Genomic DNA, 12,020 nt, shown 5'->3' with positions numbered 1-12,020 from the left:
CTCAAGTTCAGAGCGGGACAGAATGGGACTCAGCTTAGCAACGTTCCTGAGATGGAAGAAGGAAGAGCGAACAAGAGAACTGACATGAGAATCCAGGGTGAGAGCTGGGTCAAAGGTCACGCCAAGATTCCTGACAGAAGGTTTGGTGTGGGAAGCAAGCTGACCAAGAGAGTCTCTGACTTTGAGAACCAGCTTGTCTGGGGCACAGATGAGGATCTCAGTCTCATCTTCATTCAGCTGAAGAAAGCTCCCACCATCCAGGTTTTGATAGAGTCTAAGCAGGTGTGTAACAGCTGCAGCTTAGACATCTCATGGGGCTTAAAGGAGATGTACAGTTGGATGTCATCTGCATAAAGATGGTAGGAGATTTCTTTGAAGGAGCTCAGGATGTGCAGAAGAGGAAGCAGATAGAGGAGGAAGAGCAAAGGCCCCAGCACAGAACCTTGTGGGACACCATGGGTAAGAGAGGTGGTGGAGGACCTAAACTTGGAGATGGCCACAGAAAAGGAGCTCAGAGAGATAAGAGGAGAACCACTCCAGAGCAGATCCTGATAGGTCTACCCAGTCTCTCAGCCTCTCCAGTAGCAGGTGATGGTCAACGGTGTCAAAGGCTGCAGTCAGGTCCAGCAGGACCAGAACAGAACAGTCCCCTGCATCACTGTGAGTCAGAAGGTCATTAGAGACCCTAAGAAGAGCTGTTTCAGTAGAATGAGCTCTACGAAAACCTGACTGGAAGCTATCATAGATGTTATGTTCATCAAGAGCAGCTGCGAGTTGTTTAGCCACAACCTTTTCCAAGATCTTGGAGATGAACCGAAGTTTAGAGATGGGTCTGAAGCTGCTATGGAGAGAGGGGTCGAGACTCGGTTTTTAAGAAGCGGGTGGATTACAGCGTTCTTAAAGTAAGCAGGGACCTGACCAGAAACCAGAGAAGCTTTAATTATAGAGAGCACGCTGGGACCGATGGACTGAAAAGCAGTTTTAAACAAAGATGAGGGTAAGATGTGGAGGGGGCATGCGGAGGTCTTCATAGAGTTAACTAGTTTGGTTAACTCAGGCAAAGAAACAGGAGCAAAGCTATCTAGGATGATGGGCCTGGTTGGAGTCGGGAGAAGCAGCGATAAGGCTGAAGGAGAGATGCTAGATCTAACCTTATTGACTTTGTCCACAAAGAAAGACAGAAAGTTCTCACAGTCTAACAGAGTGGATGGAGGCTGTAGGAGAGGCAGGGGAGACGATGCTGCTGATGGTGTTAAACAGCACCTTGGGGTTCCCTTTGCTCTGGGACACCAGGTTGGAGAAATAGGAAACCCTAGCATCTCTGACTGCAGAGTTAAAGGATGACAGAAGAACCTTTAGGTGCAGCAGATGGACGTGGAGATGGGTTTTCTTCCACAAACGCTAAACTTTTCTGCATTGGCGCTTCAGGCTATCATTAAACCAGGGAGTAGGGTTCACTTCAGGAACCGATCTGATTCTGACAGGACAGATGTTGTCCAGAATGGGATGGATGTGTTGCCCGTGGATGGTTCTGAAGCTTCAGGCCTGCTCTGGAAAAGCCGGACAAAAAAATGCAGTGGCTTCATAGTGGTATAAGAAATAACTCCTGGATCGCTCCTGTTACCGGCTTAGGATGTTTACAAAACACCGTTTAAATTAGCCGTTGTCGAATTACAAATGTGGATGCTGCACAGACTCCTGTAGGCGCACGGATTGTAAACAGTAACGTTCCTCTTTGGCCATTTTGAAAGGCGAAAACCTGATAACCTCCCAGCTGACTGAGAAGGAAAGCAGTTTTGTTGCAACTAGGGATGCACTGATGCTGATACTGGGTCTGATAGGGAGCCTAAGTCACGCCCAAGTGAGAAAACTGAGGAAACATGGCTGTAAGTTTAGCGAAATTAAAATCCTTCCTTCAGTAGGAAAACAACACCAAGCAGCTGCGCTAGGGGAGAAGAGAGTGCGGTGATGTCACATATGCGACGTGCCAATATCTAATTTGTAGTCATGCGAACTTTGAGAAGCTGATAAATCTCGTACGTGACTGGCGTGGTCGAAACACCATCGTTACTTTTCATTTCAATTGCAGTACAACAAATGTGTGATCCAGGGCGTGAGGCAAAGCAGATTAGAAACTAACTCTTTTAGCCCCGTTCACTCGTATACATTTTTTCCGTTCTTCCAAGGACCCATGAGCCCACCGGAAAGGGAGGAGACTTAGGCTCCCTATACCAGTATCGGTATCGGTATAAGTTAACCGATACCAGGGAGGAACCGATACTAATGCAGTTGCCTGAAAGAGGCTTCACTGTAACTTGTCATTTCTGTTCATCTGGTATTTTAGTTTAATGATCATTTCTATTAATGTGTTTTATTTTTTTCTACCTAACAGTCTTTTCCTGTTGAAAGCAGAAAATAAAATAAAACCTGCATTCCAATTTATTGCATTTTTTTTTGTGTGGTAGAAGTATCGGTATTGTCAATTGGCATCGGTGAGTACTCAGATCCAAGTATCGGTAGAAAAAAGTGGTAGCGTTGCATCCCTCATTTTAACCTTCCTTCCAACGTGACTGACATTAGACAGTTTTATGATTATTTCACTATAAAATTCTTACATGTTGCCTTAAATATTTTCTCAGCAGCAGAAGCTGTTTTACAGCTAAAATAATATCCAGATGTGACTAATTTAATTTTAAAGAACGTTAGTTGTTGTTCGCAAAAACTAGTTCTTGTTAAAAAACTGATGAGATTAGACAAGATTTGGAGTAGTGAGTAAACAGTCTGCAGTCGTATACCCCCCCCCCCCCCCTATCCTTCAGTCTGGTTTATTTAACCTGATGAATGTAGGATGGAGCAGAGCTCCTGAACTCAACTACTGGGCTAAATTCAGTCATATACTCAGGCTTCATGCAAAAGTTTAATAAAACTGTTTTCATTTAAATTCCTGGTAAATTTTCACAGACTTTTACTGAAAAGCAGACTTGTGAGGACCAGTCCTAAAGCTAATTTACTACATACAAACGTGACTGAAGAAATGACCCAGATCTTGTTTTTGTTGCAAATAAATGATTTACATTGTTTTCAGAAAAAAAGCTTTTATTTTAGGGTGAACATTAATTAATTGATGATTCAAATAGATAATTTTCTACAAAAATCAAAATTTATTTTTTAAATAAAAAATATTGTGTTTTTGAGAAGGTTAAAATAAAAAAAATGTAGACATCAGAATGAAATTGTGGTGGTTTCAACTAGAAAAATCATATTTTCATGAAAAGTTTGAATCCATCTGGGCTAAAGAGCCCCTTTGCTGGACACAGAAACACACCTGAAAAACACTGCAACACATTTTTAAACTAATTTATTTATAAGTTATTTTGGGTCATTTTTTAATTTAATTTAATTTAATTTAAAGTAAGAAATATATTACAGAAATAGGCAATAAAAATGTTTGATTGCATGATAATGGCAAATAAGGCCAGCATCTATATTTAGACACCTCCACTCACATAATAAATTATGCCAGTGTTGTTAATTATGCCAGTTTTCACAGACTTTTAGAATTACACAATTTCACCCAACCAATCATCAGAGATTAAGGTAATCACAGTTGGCGCCATGGCGTCGTTCAACCAATCAATGCGTGTCTATGACGCTCCAAATATTGGTGTGTCTGCAGAACCAGTAAACTGCCTTCCTGCTGCTCGGTCTATCCTCATGTTTACAGTCGAATTTCAAACACTAACGATGCTAGGTTTATGCAACTTTTGCATCACAAGGTTGACAAATTGTGCTAAATAAGGATAAATGTGTTGCAAATGTTTAACCAATTGAAGTTGGTGAAATTATAGCACAAAAATCAAAGCTGGCATATTTGATCATACGCTCTAAACAAGTAAAGGAAATTACAATTTACACATAATTTTCCTAATCATGTGTAGCAATAAATATATGTGTGTAAGCAAATAAGAGTTTGTTGCAGCAGAGAAATGAAAAGTCCTTATTTAACATGGATTTGGATCAAAATAAAACACGCCATAAAATTTGATAATCTGCATTCACTTATCGGGCTTAGCAGCAAAAGTCGCCAAAGGAATTGAAACAGACTTTTTTCCTCGTCGACAGGGGGTGGCCAAAAGGGCTTAGGCAGCCTTGGAGGTCCTTGCTCGTGTGAAGAGGCTTCTTGGACTATAAGATTTTTGCCCCCAGTTGGTCAACAGAGTCTGTTGATTTCAGGAGAAGCGTTCTCCTGAAATGGCTTGACCTTAGGTTCCTTCACTTAAGCTGCACCGAATAATGGAATTCAGAGAGCGGGTCCAAATTATCCCAAACGAAGTTGAATCAGGAAAACCACTCCAACTTAGTTTAACTCTTAATGTGAAAACTCGACTAGACCAAACCGACTTCCGGTTTGCCGTAGAAAGTCAAAACAAAACAAACGGAGTTGCTGCTGAGTTCTACTGTACTTTTTGGGATCGCTAATGACTTGAGAACTTTGAGAGCAACGGCGTTGCTAGGCGAGAAAAACCTAGAAGGGATTTGCTTAAGGCGTCTTAGTTCTTTGCTCTGCAGCCACGAGGTTGGAACTCTGGCCTCTTATAACCTTTCTTGGTCATGCCCACATGTATTTCACTCATTAACCACTGGATGGCACTATGTCTCTTTCAAAATACTCATCCTTTCCAAACATTGAAAAGTTCATATCATAATTTACCAAAGTTATCCAGATGAGGCATCAAAAGTATTACTTTAAACAGGAAAGAACTAAATTCATGTCTTAAAACTGGACAGTTTTACCATTAGCATGAATTTTAACTGGAGAAACAAAAATGGTAGGTGTTTAACATGAAAGAGGAACACAGACAAGCATTTAGGTTTGTAACTGATAAGAGTTTAAACATTTACTTTGAATACCTCAATTTTTTTAATGGTAAATGGTAACAGTAATAACAATTATAACATTGAGTACACTGTATTTTCTTGTTTAAAACTAAGATTTCTATTGAAAATGGAGGACAGTTATTGTGCGAGCCAATCTCTCCATCAGTGATGATGATGATGATGAGGAGGAGGATGAAGATGGCATTGAGGCAGGTCCTTGGTCAACTTAAAGTTGCGCACATTTTTCCGCTACGTTTTCTTTTATAAATCCCAAAGTTGCTTACGCAGTTTTCCAACCCCATTTTGTGCACAAGCAAGCTTTATCAATGAGGCTCCAGGTGTTAGCTGTACGTCACTCCACCAGCTGCTGCACTTCTTCCCTGTTTGCCGACTCATTTACCTGGCTGATTAGGCCCACCACTGTTGTATCATCAGCAAATTTAATGATAGTGTTTGGGCTTACAGTCGTGTGTACAGCAGTACAGGAAGGGACTCAGCACACAGCCTTGGGGCGCTCCTGTGCTGAAGGACAGAGAGGGGGAAAGGCGTGGGCCTAACTTAACAGACTGTGCTTGATTTGTTAGAAAGTCTTTGTATCCAGAGACAGATGTTGTGCTCGAGGCCAAGGTCAGACATCTTGTGGAATAGTCTGCTGGGGGAACGTTCTTGAGTGCAGAGCTGTAGTCCACAAATAGCCTTGCATATGTACCTGGTTTCTCTGGTTGCTCTATTGCATCATCAATTGATCTGCTGGTTCTGTAGACATAGTGATGGGGAGAGCAGTCTTGATGTGTTGCAGCACTAGTCTCTTCATGCACTTCATAATGAGAGGTGCTAAAGCTAAAGGCCTGTAATCGTGGCTTGTCATTGCAGGCTTTTTGGGTATTGGTACTATTGTGGATGTTTTTAGACGGGTGGAGACAGAACACTGGGACAGTGACATCTTGAAGATGTCCTGACCTCAGGCAGCTCCGCTGCACAGTTACGTAGCACCTCACCGGAATGCCATCTGGACCAGCTGCTGTCCTCGTGATAACACCTCTGAGTATACGCTGTACCTCAGCAGTCTGCAGGATGAGCACCTGGCTGTTGCTTGTTGGTGTTGGAGCTGTAGTCATTGTTCCAGCAGTTGTCATCTCATGGCCAAAGAAGCTGTTGAGCTCTTCAGCCAGTCTGGCATTGTTGTTGGATGATGAGCTGGTGCTGGTTTGATTTGGGATGTGCCGTATCCCTTTTCACGCATGTTGTGGGTCTGAGTTGTAAAAGTGGCTCCTAATCCTTCTCCTGTAAGCCACCTTGGCCTCTCTGATGCCCTCTTCAGCTTTGACCTGGCAGCGCTGTATTGTTGAGCATCGCCAGACTTGAAAACTTTGTCACAGGCCTTCAGCAGGAACCTGATGTTTTTGATCAAAAGGTGTCTAAACAAAGTGTTTTATCCCTTAATGAGAGGATGTGTAGTAGTTTTTACCATTAATCTCTTGAAATATCCCTCAAAATGAAATGATGCCCAATTGTAGAAAAATATTGGCAGCATTGTAACATCTAAAACACATGGGAGCAGGTCTAAAGCGTGATTCATGCTTCTCCGTCAGCGCTTTTCATACAAAAACAATGTAACTCTAAGTGCTTTGCAGATTAAAAAGACCCCACATATCCAACAAACATCACTGACAATTAAAACCCCCCTCACCCCAACCCAGTGACATGTACATACACACGCAACATATTCGAGAACATAAGTAAATGCTGGGCTGAGCTCAAGCATATGCTGTCGAGAGCCCACCTGGAGCGGGTACTGCATGCCTTTGTAATTTCTCGGCTTGACTACTGCAGCTCTCTATATGCAGGGTTGTGTCAGTCAACACTGCGTCGCCTACAGGTTGTGCAGAACAGCGCTGCCAGGTTCCTGACTGGGACCAGGAAACGGGACCACATCAGTCCAGTTCTGGCCTCCCTGCACTGGCTTCCGATTTCCTATCGCTCACAATTCAAAATACTCGTCTTTGTTTATCATTTCTTCCAGGGTGGTGCTCCCCCCTATCTGGCCACACTCCTGAACAAACATTCCCCATCACGTGCTCTGCGCTCCTCTGACCAAGGCCTGCTCGCTGTCCCTCGGTCTAGGTGTCGTACCCGTGGGGACCGGGCTTTCTCAGTCCTAGCACCGTTACTCTGGAACCAGTTGCCACCCTCAGTTAGGCTGTCCCCATCTCTGCCAGTCTTTAAGAATCACCTAAAATCACACCTCCTCCGCTTGGCGTTTCCAGAACATGTTTGATTTTGGCCCTCTACTATGTTGAATCCATTCCACAGTTTTCATTGGTACACTCAATCCATCCACTCAATCCAATTGTGTTTCACACATTTGTATTTTACCGGAATGTTTCATCTATCTTGTTATTTCCATTTTGTATTTTGTAATTTGTATTTTGTAATTTGAATTTCTTTTATTGTTGATTTATTCAATATAATTACATACAACTATACCATGTTCAGCGCTTTGGGCTTCCTGACAGGGTTGCGGAAGGCGCTTTATAAATAAAGCTTTGATTGATTGATTGATTGAGATGAGTCAGTTACATAATGAAATGCAAGGAAACACCATCAGGGGAGCCATCTGCCCCAACAGCAGCAGATCCATGGCAGCAGCCAGGGCACAGACATAGGGACAGGGCACCCAGAAGAGGGAGTGCGAGGGCCCCCACCTCCACCCAAGCACAACCTGGAGAGCACCCAGGCCACTGCTGCCGACCACCGGCCCTGAGGCAGAGGGCTCCCACAGAAGAAACGCTGTAAAGTATTAGAATAGGTAAGTAAAGGCAGCTCAAATTATATAGCACATTTCATACACAGAGGCAATTCAATGTGCTTTCCATTAGCAAGAAAAGCAAGAACATTAAAACCAACGTGACAGAAAATGCAATTTAAAAATGAATAAGTTGAAGTTAGAGGGTGAGCAAATACAGTGCAGAAGGTGCAGCATAAGAACATTTATTCAAAGGCGGATGAATACATGAAGGTTTTCAATTTTGATTTAAAAGTTTAGAGTTGGGGCACGTTTGAGGTCATGAGGAAGCTGATTTCCTCTGTGTGCAGCAAAGTAGCTAAAAGCAGCGTTACCCTGTTTGGTTCTGACCCGGGTTCTACCAGCTGACTGTTTCCTAAGGATCTCAGAGCCCTGCTGGGTGTACATACCTGAAGGAGATCTGACATGTATTCTGGCCCCATGCCATTGAGTGGCTTATAAACTAGTAGACGTGCTTAGAAATTGATTCAGTAGTTTACTGCAGTGTAGAGATTTAAGAACAGGAGTGATGTGCTCGGTTCTCTTGGTTCTTGTTAAGACTCTAGCAGCATACTTCTGAACAAGCTGCAGTTGCTTCACAGCTTTTTAAAAGAATACAAGGTAAAAGAATAAATTAACAAGCGGCAATATAAAAATAAATAAATGATGATCAATGTAATTGTAGAAAAAGTAAAACTATATAAAAACATAAATATATAACAAAGCTGTCTTAAAATATAAGCAAGTAAATCCTAAATACTAATAAGTTAAAAGCCAAGCTAAAAAGGTGAGTCTTAATCCTGTTCTTAAAAACCCTGAGGTCCTCCATGAGCTTGTTCCGTTGACAAGGGCTATAAAATTGGAAGTTCACCATGGGTGTGCGTCCTGACTATCGGGATCACAAGGAGACGGCTGTTGTTTTACACATTTACTGCTTCACTCGTTGCCGGTGATGAAAGGGAGTCTGATGTTCTTGTCATTTAGCAGGCACACTAACGGAGCACACTAACGTGTTTCCAGTTAAAACCCCATGAAGTGCCCTCACTTAGCACTATCAACAAAACTAACTCCCACCCTACAGCACAGTGCTGACACACGCCTGGTCCGGCCTGTTTTGGGCCCGAGGTCGGACTGTTTGAACTGGAGCGGTTCAAGATGGATTCTCCGGAGTTTGGAAAACTCCAAATCTCGCGAGGTCATCTTGCAGCGCAAGATTAACCCAACCTCACCCTTGATGAAATAATTAATATAAAAAATTAATAAATCAATAAAGAATTTTAACCCATTAAGGAACTTAAACAGCCTAAACCTTTCTCTCTTCATTTAAGATCATTTCAAACAACTTCTGTGAACACCTTGGGGGAAGTATACAGGGAAAACTTAAAAAATTAGAATATCATGCAAAAGTTCATTTATTTCAGTCAAAGCCTAAGGGGCTCATTATTTCTCTATTTAAATTCATTGTTTTATTGATTTCATGTAATATTCTAAATGCCTGAAATTTTGAATGTAGTTTTTAAAAGCCGTAAGCCATAATCATCGCAGTTATTACAAATAAAGGCATGAAATATCTGGCTTTGCACGTAACAAGTCTGTTTTATATATTATTTTAACTTTTTAAGTAGAATTACTGACATAAATGAAATTTGTTGAACTATACTGACAACAGAGTTTAGAGTTTTACTAAATTATATCATTTTAAAGTTGGTCATTTAAAGAAAATGTCATTAGTTGGATAATAATAATCTGATCTGTTTATCGTTCTTATTTTTGTCGCTTTAGCAACAGTATATATTTTACATGATCTGTCTTTAAAACATCTTCTTCCATTACTAATTTCTAATATTTTAGAAATTTTAACATTTTCATCATTTTGTGTTAAGAAATAATGCAGTTTTAGCTTTTTTGTATTATACTGTTGCACATGATGTTGGTTATTATTTTCTGACATAATTTGATCTGTTTGCATGTTTGGCTCAATGGCTGAACGTGAATGAGTTCCATCTTTTTTCTGTTTCCTGATTGGCTGTAGCAGCCACCTTGAACACGACTGTCGCCCAGAGGTAAAGACCAAGTTCTCTTGTTTTTTCAATACATTTGAAGGGGTCTCTTGGATAAACCGACACCTTGTGAGTCGATCTCTGAGGAAAAAAAGCTCTGACGCTTCAGTTGCAGGAAGTAGAAGTTAGCCAGAGGAGAGGCAAGCAGAAGACAGCAGGATTTGAAGCCTAATTTCCTGGTATTCAGACATCTCTCCACTGATTGGCTTACATGTGACTCTACCACTGCTTTGTTGTCTTGGGAAGTAGCCAATGCTAACAGTTAGCTTCTAGTCAACAACTGCCTTCCTCGTCGTAAGCTAACAGGGTTGAGTCAGGAATGCTAATTTGACAATGTGACATGGAATTGATTTGATCCAATCCAAATAATTACTCGTGTATAGCTAATGCAGAAATTAGAGGTAAAGTATTTTCACGTTTAGCTTGAATGTTAAACACAGAGTGATTGATTATTTATCAAAAAGTCAAAAACGGTTTCTCAGTGAACTTGGTCTGTAAAGACTTGAAGATTAGCATCCAGTGTTTACTGGTCTATAGCGTGTCATCAACATCCATACGCTGATAAGCTAATATACACACACGTTAGCATCAGTGCACCCCCCCAGTGGAGGGCAATAATGAGAATGAGGACCGAATGAAGGCGGAGAAAAGAAGTGGAGCAGTAAAAACCGAGGTCAGATGAAGATCAGCATCTCCGTGTGTGAAAGCCCCTCTTTCTCTCTCTGACTGAGTTTGACTGTCAAACATCACGAGTGTCCTGAAGGAACGCCTCCAGCATCTCAGGATAAATGGGCTGTTTGAGTATAATGGCAACATGCCAGGAGGACACACACACTCTCACACACACACACACACACACACGCTTATATTTCTTTCATAGAAAAGGTTTTATAAAGTTCACGTGCACACACTTGAAGTAAACACGTACGCATGCACAGATTCACAAACACAATCAGCTCAAAAACTCGGACTTCGTCTCACATCACAAGTAAAAGCTCTGCGTAATCTTTGTGTGTCTGAGAATGATGCCTTTGTGTGTGACATGACAGCTCATTAGGCCCCATTAGAGCCGGACCGTCTGATCTAACTAGCAAGCTGAGTTTTGATTTGGCTGATCCTTTTATTCTTTTAGAAACCGCGTCTGACCTCCAGCCAACTCTACTTCTTCGAAAGGAGGAGGAGTAACGCTGGCGGAGGATGAGTTCCTGTCCGCTCTCAGAACACGCGTGACCGTGTGTTCTGGGTTAGGTGAGTGTTGGAAGGAGGTCAGAGACGTGCAGCGGATGAGAGGTGTCCTGCTGCAGGGTTTAGGAGAACAATAGAAGGTGAAGGAAGGCACAGGAAAGGCAGAACCAAAAGGAAAAGGATCATTTAGTAAGAAAAAAAAACACAAAATTGTTTCTGCAAATAAACATTTGGAAACCATTTAACTGATTTAAAGGACTGTGTAATACCCCACAGCTGTCCTAAAAGCAAAGTGAACGGCCTGCAGGAATCTGAACAAAACAACAACCATACATGTAAATATATACATATATTTGTAAATTTCTAATGAAAAAATAAAAGAAAGCATGTTTACTGCATTATTGTGTTTGTAGCACATCATGTTTGTGAGTGCTCAATTTTAGAAAACACAAAAACGACTAACTCTATGGCACAAAAACACTTCACAAATCACAAGTTCACTCAAAATCAGACAACAAACAAACAACAGAGACCAATCTGAGAATGCAGGGAAGTATGAAAAACAGTATTACTTTATATTATTATGCTATTGTAGCATGTTTGTTGCCTTGTTGGAGCCCCTGTTATAACAAACAAACAAACAAAATTTACTTTTTCATTGTTGAGAGTTGACAATATAAATAGTTTAAAATGTTAATAATATGTTGAGGTTTGGATGGATAGATGGAGTGAAAAACTTACCAATTTGTGTTGCAGATCAAACTTTTCTGATCAAAGTCCAGCAATGTCAACAAGTGAATTGTTTTTAGTAAAACCTTTTCTTTCCCTTGTAGTTAAACCTTTTAGTCCGTACTCCACAGCTGAGGGTCGCCCTCCTCTGTCAACTCCCTCTGAGCTCCTCAGCTGCTCCGAGCTGTTATATCTGTGAGGCAGGAGGCTGCAGAAACAACCAATCACAGCGCACGCAGCTTCCCCTCTTCTGCCTGGCTGTCCTATTCAAACTCTTGTTCATCGGGTACTTTTGATGAAGAAGAAGAAGAAGAAGAGGAAATTTAAATTATTTTATTTGTTGCATGATAATTATGTGAAATAAAATGTACTTTTCCATCTAT

At 41.3% G+C, this 12,020-nt stretch overlaps 1 protein-coding gene across 1 annotated transcript in view; it reads right to left on the bottom strand.

Annotated features, from left to right (window-relative positions):
• Window positions 1-11,789, bottom strand: part of LOC107375731 (endothelin receptor type B) — a 40,051-nt gene extending 28,262 nt beyond the window's left edge. Inside the window, exon 1 of the mRNA XM_015944474.3 lies at window positions 11,650-11,789. The gene's annotated coding sequence lies outside the window, so the exon portion shown is untranslated. The remainder of the gene's footprint in view (window positions 1-11,649) is intronic.
• Between the last annotated feature and the right edge of the window lie 231 nt (window positions 11,790-12,020).

The sequence above is a fragment of the Nothobranchius furzeri genome, chromosome 1, assembly GCF_043380555.1.
Source record: "Nothobranchius furzeri strain GRZ-AD chromosome 1, NfurGRZ-RIMD1, whole genome shotgun sequence".
NCBI classification, from domain to species: Eukaryota; Metazoa; Chordata; class Actinopteri; order Cyprinodontiformes; family Nothobranchiidae; genus Nothobranchius; species Nothobranchius furzeri.
This window is presented reverse-complemented; position numbering and strand designations above follow the sequence as displayed.